Raw genomic sequence first — 9,894 nt, 5'->3', positions numbered from 1 at the left:
ACAAGTTCACACTAGGTTTCTGGATCATACTGTGACGAAAATGACCCCAAATCCCACTTTTTACTTAAGTTTTATTACTCTAAATCTTACATAGGCCTATATCCTCCTAGAGATCTGGCATTTTTGTCTAGAAAATTCCTGTTGTCTTTTCAGGTATTATTTCTAGGTAGTTATGCGTATTTTCCTGCCGAAATTCTGTGTGTACACTCACGTGTTTGTTTACACATGTCAGCTGTGCTATAAATAGCGTGATGGTAAAATCCAACATGGCTGCCATTTGAGCAGCGCTTAAAACGTTTCTGATTGGCTGAAAGTTCTAAAATTATTTCTAGCAAACTGAGACTTCTAAAAAGTAATTTATATTATTAGAACGTTTTACTAAATAATTATGAAGCTTCTTTAGATGTGAAGTTGTCTAATTTGAATCAACTTTGAAAGTTGGGCAAGTTTTGATGACTTTTCTGTCAGATTTCCTCTGGTAAGTCACAGCCTCGACTCCATGGGCGCGTGCGTGTTCCTTCACTAACCCCTGGCCGTGATGTACACGTAAACGATGCTGACTGGCTATTCAGAGCGTACTGCGCGTGCATTTCGAAGATTGATACATTTAATACAAATCTTTGCTAAATAACGCAATGTCCAAACCTTATGTTTGAAAGGATGGATTCTTTAAAATCACAATTTTTAACATTTTAAAGATGGCGTCGGCACGTCAATCGGATAAACTTCTGCCTAATTACCGTATAATGTGCCATGTTTTGATACATTGAAATTACACAATTCCAGGGGTTAAGATCGTGCAAGGCATGATGGGAAGCAACATGGCGCAGCAAGATCTCGTACCCATGGGAACAAGGTTGGGTAAGTCAGTGACTGTCTCATGATTATTCATATCTGTGACCTCACTGAATTTTCTTCAATGAACTTAAAGGGAATATACATCATTTGCTTTTGCTGTAATTTTCAGAAATGAATGGAATTGGGGGGTTTGGAAATATATAGCAAATATAGTTACACTGACCTTTTGAGGTTTTGGGTTCAAAAATGCTATAAAAACCAAGAAAAACAATCATTTTCCTGTAGTCTGGTTCCCTCACTCCATATGAGAAGAAACAGAGCAGTTTACATACATTGGGGAATTGTAAGGTCAGAGAACCAGTCTAGCTGGCTTGTACCCATTCATAGGTGTGTAATTGATTGCAAACAAGTGCGATGGTCAATTGGGGCCAGTATTTGGAAAAAAAAGCCAGTTTTTTCCAACGCTGGTCAGCCGACCAGCGTTGGAAATTGATACAAGAATATCACTTTTCTTGAAAATGACAGTATACCAGGTGCCATGATTTTACAGGATGCTTTACACTGTCATACACTTACAGTCCAGCAAGGTATTTCAAAATGATTTGGTAGTTTTATTTTTTGATGTTTGCAAATGTTGTATTTTCCCTTTAAGGTTTGTTTACATTCATTCACTACTTGTAAAAGTGAGCATTTGGGGGATTCTGTATAATTTATTCACATTTTTACAACAGATTTACTGTAAGGAATGTCTTCAGTGAAGATTAATTTAAGCCTTTTTGTGTGATATTTTGCTGTATAATTTTGGAGAAATTGAGGGGAAACTATCGCTATGTGAATTCAGTATACTGTGATTTTTACAAAATGGGCGTGGCCTATTTACTATCGCGTACTTTTGATTTTCGCGCTGGGCTAATAGGGTATAAATAGGGCAGGTTTTGTTCATTCTGGGTACGGTTCTTTGATGGGTGTTGGTCTACTGCTAGCTGCGAACTCTACTGCTGATCTCTAACTGTATTTACACATAGTGCTTTGGCCAGTTTGGGGAGCTGAGATACTTAGAGAATATGTCATCTTTACAGCTTGAGTTGGGGGAGCCAACTTGATGAAATTGGGGAGCTGAGCTGAGCTGGGCAGCAAAGTTTTGGGTAGCAAAGTTTGGGGGAGAAAAACTTTGGGGAGCCAGAGTCGGAGAGCGGATATCTAGACAGTTAGTAACTGTGATTTACATCAGTTGTAGCTGATATCTTTAATTATTAAGACTCTGACAGGAGTCAGGGGATCTTGAGATATATTTGGAGTCAGGCTGCTGAGTCGGATTTCATCGAGGAATATCAAGAGAGGCCTGGGGCCTATTAGATTTAATTGCCCGACCACTCAATTAGAACACATTTGAGGGGGGGGGGGGAATCACAGAAATTTAAAAAAAAAGTATCACTTGACACATGTTTGGAAATTGATAGAATGCGAAAAGGTTGTCACCCATTTGTGCATTCCAAAGTTGCAAACCAAGTGCAATTAGAGTGCATGGGGAGGGGGGATTTACAGAAATTTCCAAAAATGTGTCACATGACACATCTTTGGAAATGATCTTTTCTTTTCTTCAAATTGACAGCATGTCAGAAAGTTGTCAACCATTCGTGGATAACAAACTAAATACAAAAATTAGAACATATGGGGGGATTTACAGAAATTTCCATTGACACAATGGGGAAGGAGGCCAGATTCACAGAATTTCCCTTAATATTAACTCCTATGAACATCTATGGAAATTAACAGCATGCAAGGTTTGGACCCATTCGTGGATTCCCAAATTGCAAACCAAGTACAAATTAGAAGCATGGGGGAGGAGCCAATTCACAGAAATTTTCAAAAATGTGTCACTTGACACGCAAGAAGGTATGCGAGAAGGTTGTCATTCATTTGTGGCTTCCCAAATTGTAACAACGCATTGGGGGATTTACAAAAATTTACAAAACTGTGTCACATGACAAATCTTTGGAAATGATCTTCTTTTGTTTTCTTGAAAGCATGGCAGAAAGTTGTCAACCATTCGAGGATTCCCCAATTGCAAACTAAGAACAAATTGGAACGCATTCGGGAGGTGGCAGATTCACAGAAATTTCCAAAAATGTGTCACTTGACACATCTTTGGAAAGGATCTTATTTTGTTTTCTGCAAATTGACAGCATGCCAGAAGGTTGTCAACCATTCGTGAATTAAGTACAAATTAGAACACATAGGGGAGTAGGAGGATTCACAGAAATTTCCAAAAATGTGTCACTTGACACACGTTTGGAAGCTGATAGCATGCAAGAAGGTTGTCACTCATTTGTAAATCCCCCGAATGCAAACCAAGTACAAATTAGAGCACATGGGGGGATTTACAGAAATTTTGAAAAATGTGTCACTTGATACATTTTTTTTGGGGGGGGGGATTAGAACACATGGGGGGGGGGCAGATAAACAGAAATGTCCACAAATGTGCCTCTTGACACATGTTTGGAAATTGACATCATGCAAGGTTGTCACTCTTTCGTGGATCCCCCAATTGCAACCAATTACAAATTAGAATGCATGGGGGAAGGGCGGATTCACAGAAATTTCCAAAAATGTGTCACTTGACAAACGTTTGGAAATTGGCAGCATGTGAGAAGGTTGTCACCCATTTGTGCATTCCCCAATAGGTCTTGTAAAATGACGTCATTTCCTACAGACTAGCCGCGTGCATCAACATACTCAGCATCCAATTGCATAATGCGTATCGGCCGCGTCGAAATTCGAAAAACATTTCAAGCAATAAGCGCACATGTTTGGAACATTTTCAACACTGCGCAATGCATGATATATTGCATAAAATACGCGTAATAAACATCAACTTATTTAAAACACAAAAACGTGAGGTAAACATATGAGTTTTCACAGAAGATTTAAATACAGACAATGATGATGACTGGCGAATTTCAAGGGGTAGATTGTTCCAGAGTTTGGGAGCGGCGCTTGAAAAAGACCGGTCTCCCCAAGAGTGATTGGGAACAGTAAGCTGTAGTGCTCCGGCCGAACGAAGTCTACTTGAAGGCTGATATTTCGAGATAATGTCTGTTATATAGTCCGGTGAAGTTCCTTGTAGTGACTTGAAAGTGAGAAGGAGGATCTTGAAGGCAATGTGATCAGCGATGGGGAGCCAGTGAAGGGACTTTAAGATGGGGGTGATATGAGTGGGTGCGTCTGGATACGGTGATGAGGCGAGCAGTGGCATTTTGGAGGCGTTGAAGTTTGTTGATTTGGTGTTGTGGCAGGTTATACATGAGGGAATTACAAAAATCTAAGCGCGAAGTTATAAATGCATGGACGAGTTGCTCAGTGGCCGTACGATTTAGATACTTCCAAATGAAGCCAAGATTACGGAGATGAAATCTGACTGATTTTGACACTGCTGATATCTGATCAATGTGGGACATGTGGGGGTCGAAAGTGACACCTAGGTTGCGACACTTGCTGGAAGGGTGGATGTGGCAATCTCCAGTCCTAATGCTGGTGATATTGAACTTGGCGAGTTGTTGTTTTGAGCCACACAGGATAAATTCAGACTTGTTGTCATTCAATTTGAGACTGTTTGTCATCATCCATGTCTTGATCTCATCAATGCAAGCCTCAAGATTCTCCAGGACAGACACAGCATTGGGTTGAGATGGATTGAAGGATTGATACAGCTGTATGTCATCAGCATAGCAGTGATATTACAGGTTGTGTTTCTGGATGATCTGGTCGAGTGGTAAAATGTAGATGGTGAATAACATGGGACCGCCAACAGATCCTTGAGGAACACCACAGTCAAGGGAGGCAGGGGCAGATAATACTCCATTGAAGTTAACAGACTGTTGCCGGTCTGCAAGGTATGAGTCAAACCACTGCAAGGCTGCATCGTGCACTCCCAAAGAGTGCAAGCGACTGATCAGGATGGCGTGATCTATGGTGTCAAATGCTGATGACAGATCGAGAAGCACAAGCGCCATTACTTTGCCAACATCCATCTGTCGTAGGATGTGGTCGCGGACAGATGAACAAGTAATGTTTCTACACTATGGTTCTGACGATTTGCAGATTGGCGACTATCCAATAGATCATTATTCCGTAAATGCATCGACAGCCCGGAGATAGCAACACACTCAAGTAACTTTGAGATGTACGGCAAGTTGGAAACTGGGCGGTAGTATTGGAGTTCTTTAACAATGCTGGACACACGTGGGCAACTTGAAAACAGAAGGAACAACACTGCATTGCAGGCTGCGGTTGATAATCGTGGTGATGGCAGGAACGATGGATTCAGAACATTGCTTAAGGAGCCAGGTTGGTATAGGGTTCAAGTCACATGATTTGGCTGGGCATTTGAAGATAACAGTGCAAACCTCATCTTGAGAGGCAGAACGGAGACTGGTCAGTGTAGTTTGTGTTGGCGGGTACGTGGGGGTAGAAGTATCTGTATCTAGCACAAGGGGAGGTAGTGCATCACGAATCGAAGAAATCTTGGACGTGAAAAAAACGGCTGAAATGGTCAGCCAGTGACTTGTCGGAATCGTACTTGTGGTAAAGAAGATTCCTTATTCCTATGGAGAAGCTTGTTGGCGACACGTAACAGTTGTTTTTGATCACCGGAACACTTGGAGACTATTTCTGAGTAATGGGTTCTTTTGGCCTTACGGATCAGCGAGATCACATGCTGGCATTGTTGGTGATGTAGTTGGCGGTCAATCTCGAGTGAAGATGCATGCCACCTGTGCTCAAGCTGTCTTCGTCTGTGCTTAGCTTGCAACACCTCATCAGTGTACCAACCGGTGTCGGGCCGAAAAGAAATGACGGAACTCGTACTCAGGCAGCAAAGTACTCGTACTCGAATAGCAGTACTCAGGGGGAAATGGTATAGCTTGACTTTATACACCATGGCCTTATTTTATCAATACTTTCAGTTTGAAATGGTTGACTGGCTTGTGGAGAAATTGAAGTTTCCTGATTTTCCTCTGTGCACGTCCAGACAAACACAACAGCTAGCCGTGATTGGGTCTGCATATCGGTCTGACTGGGTCTGGGCCAATTATTACACACAATCAACCATTTGCCATATGGCTGTATTCGGAATACAACTACTTGTACTCGTACTCGGAAGTAAAGTACTCGTAACCGTACTCGGAAGAATAAGTACTCATACACTTTGTACTCGGAGGTACAAGTACTCTTATTCGGTTACTTACAGTACTGTAAGTACTCAGGGATGTGATTGGGATGTGACCAAAAAAAACTCAAAATGTTATGCACGAGTACAAAATCTGGCGAGCGCGAAGCCATTACGGCGTGGGGTCCGGGGCCTGCTTAAGGGCCCCGAAAAATTTTGGATTTTAGTAGGCCTGTCTGTTTACGGTTTTGACTGGAACCGGGTACCCTTTCCCGGTCAAGGTCGGGTACCCGGGTACCCGTAAACCACCCCCCCCCCAAAAAAAAACCCCGGAAGTAAGTGTTTTGATTTATAACGCCAACCTGGAAGTAAGTGCTTTCGTTTCTAAACACCCCATTGTGTTCTGTAATGCTTTCTGTGCAGGTATACCGATTTGCAAATGGTCGATTTGTCAGTAAAAATAGGAATTGCAAATTCAATGTCTATTATATACAGCACCTGAGTTTATGAAATAAAAGAAACGTAAGGTGATTAATAAAGAGTTTAAAGACATCGATGACAAAGTCGGCGAACTTCCAAGAGCTCCCCGCTGTGTATTCTTCAGTGAGTCCATCCTGCCTTCACGTACCTCAGCCCAGGTGGCCCACACTGACTGCAGCGCTGGTTGTAGCATGCATGCAGCGCGCGCAGCGTGGTCGGCTTACTCGGCTAGGCATGCGTACGACGACCGTGTCATATGAAAATCAGACTCGTATGAAAATCGGACTCTTTTTCCCTTTTATTGGTTAAACCCTTTCACGTGACCAGTCCCTCTCCTAATTATCTATGCATAAGCATGCGCAATACCACCAATGAGTCCGTATTTCATAAAACCTAAATTCATGCTACACCGGCACGGCAGTCAGTACTAACGGTAAGTGAAAGCACGTGCACAAATGGTGTCGTGCTGTATCATAGGGACCTGGCGCATGCGTCTTGTACTACGCTAATCGCTAGTCAAGTTGCACTTCTTACGTGCGTTGTGATTGGCCAGTTCGGCAGAAAATATTGGCGCGCGGTTATTTTTTTTATTATATCATTTGTTGTTAAAGGTATATTTTTTTATCTACACTTTGTTCGATCATAGGAAATTATAAATGCCCTTAAAACTTTCTCAGGCTTTGAGACATCGTACATCAAAAAAAATTGGCTTAAAGAAAAACAATTAATTATTAAACAGTTTTGACTTTTTCTCAAAATGTGACCAAACGTGGCTACTTCCTGAACATGGCATGATGATCACCGGACAGCAAGGTTATGAGACAGGGAATGTCAGGGACAAGAAATAATCACACAGACACAGCAAAGTAACTTGGGCTTACATTTTGTCATCTTTTTTTATTGTTCGTGACTGCAATTCAAACGCCAATCACTTAGACTACGTTTGTTTATTCCGCCATCTGCGGTGCATCAAAGAAGATCATTTCCTGGCGGCCCACTACGAGAAACTTATTACAAACATGATGGGTCAACTTTCGTGCTTCTGGAGACACATCAATTCAAACTTCAAAGATAGTCAACAAAACTGAATACAAACTAAAAACCGCAAGATGGAGTTTTCAGTGAATGATCGGTAATTCACTTTGAACTTTGTAAATCTTAGGTTACGGACTTGTTATGGGTACTACCCGCCATCTGCGGCGCATCAAAGAATATGATTTCCTGGCTAGCGGCTACAAGAAGCTTTATTACAAACACAAAAAAATGGGTTGATACTATCGTGTTTCGCCACTTTCGGGCTTCTGGAGACGCATCAAAGATAGTCTAAATAAAACTGAATACAAAATATAAACCGCAAAATGGAGTTTTGGAATCGTCGGTAAACTCACTCTGAACTTTGTAAATCTTCTGTTGGTCATATTTGAATGCACGTACTTGTGTTTTTTTTGTCTCGGACGTTGCGTCGAAATTTATAAATTCGGTTACGGGTACCCGACCCGATAAAATGGAACCGATTCTTGGCCTCCGCGGGCGGGTACCCGGGTACCCGCAACAGGCTTAGATTTTAGATGCTCTGTGGTGCAATCTAAGCCTTTCTGGGCCATCATTTGAGCCAAAATATTTTGCCAATTTTGTTATTCCTTTTTTCACTTTTGTTGCATTTTGTTTCAGTTCATCACCATCATCATTGATTTGTCACTTATTTGTAATTATAAATACTCCATGGTGATTAATAATAACCATTGTAAAAGCATGAAGAAATATATAAAACAAGATTATTCTACACAAATCTTTGTTTTGCTTCATCCACAACTGAATGGAACATACCATCTTTGGAAGCACCAGACTAATCAGTCTCAATGATGATGTGCTTCGGGTGTTTCACATGGGATACGAGCAATTTCTTTCCACTCGACGTGTAATTGATAGTGTCGTTGCAAACATTGCAAAAAACCTTGCCAGCGGTTGCTATTTTATCGAAACACTCTTGAAATTCATGCTGATGCCCGTCAATAATAACGGAGTCCCGAAACCATTCCCACCGGAACTTATTTTTCACTTCTTTATCAAGCTCTCGCACTGATTTATCTCCGTGCGACAATATCGACTTGTTGGGCGCAGCCATGTTGGAAGCATCCGTACACGTCGCGTACACAAACACTCGACACACATGAAACAACGTGCATAATCCACACGATTGCCCTGTACTGTATGCCATTGTGCACGCTGAGCAATATTAGTCTGTACACCTGACCAGCGCAACACGTGCATCTTGGGTACCGACACAGGAACTAGACCTAAATAATCACAACCTCGGACCCCAGCGAAAAATCACATGATCGCGCTAACGGCAACGCATGGTCTTCAACCTCGTTCTCGCATTGGTTATTCAATATGTGCGTGCGTATCGATCAACGAAGTAATGTCTGTTAGTAAATTCGGATATTTCGGCAAGCAAAACTCATTATGAATAATTAATTAGCACATTCTACCCCCCTATTTTCTCAACGGATTCACACGATTCATGTTGGTGGACTTTTGAACCCCCAAAAACCGAATTTCCGGAAAAAACGGAGAAATCACATCCCTGAGTACTCGGTAGTACTCGGTACTCAGAAAAAAGTACTCGACTACAACACTGGCAACACTGCATCGGGCTGACAGATGGTTGCCTTCAATCTCAGCGCACAAGAGATTCAAATCAATGCTGTGGAGGATGCGATGGATAACCATGTCTCACAGATACCACTGGTGCTGGAGGAACATCCAATTGTTACCAGCAGAAGGTGTGATCTACTAGTCACAAAAGATACCTGACGTCTTGGTGCGCAGAAAAACTGCTAAAGCACCAAATGCACAGGAAAGGAAGGAAAAACTCCCTTAAAATGCTCCCAAACCAGATGATATTACATATATTCTGGCTCACCATGTTGATCAGTATGCGCTAAAGTTCAACTTGACATGAAGACATGACTGGAAACACCGCTAAGAGAGAGGAAATCAGTACATTGGTGGAGAGCATGATGAGGAGCCGCCAGTTAGTAGCGCTGCACTCTATAACATTACTCAGGTCAATACAACAATCAACAGCCACACAGTAGCCACAGCTGTTTGACAATGCCTGCCACTTGCAGACAATACTTTATCAGGTCAATACAACAATCAACAGCCACACAGTAGCCACAGCTGTTTGATAATACCAGCCACTTACTAATTGCTGACAATACCAATAGGCCCCCACCCAAAAATTTCTGCTTCCAATTACATGGCATTTGAAAACAGGGTAATAGGTAGGGGTTTTTTTTTTGGAGGGGGGGGGGATTTTTTGACAGGGATCATGTTTCAGTCAATACCAAACACCAACTGTGGACAGCACTTTGTCAAGTCAGTCCTTCTGATTTGAGGCGTGCGATCACACCCCCACACCATCGCACACCTAAAAGCTTCCT

This window comes from Patiria miniata, unplaced genomic scaffold (assembly GCF_015706575.1).
Source record: "Patiria miniata isolate m_02_andy unplaced genomic scaffold, ASM1570657v1 HiC_scaffold_25, whole genome shotgun sequence".
Classification (NCBI taxonomy): Eukaryota; Metazoa; Echinodermata; class Asteroidea; order Valvatida; family Asterinidae; genus Patiria; species Patiria miniata.
This window is presented reverse-complemented; position numbering follows the sequence as displayed.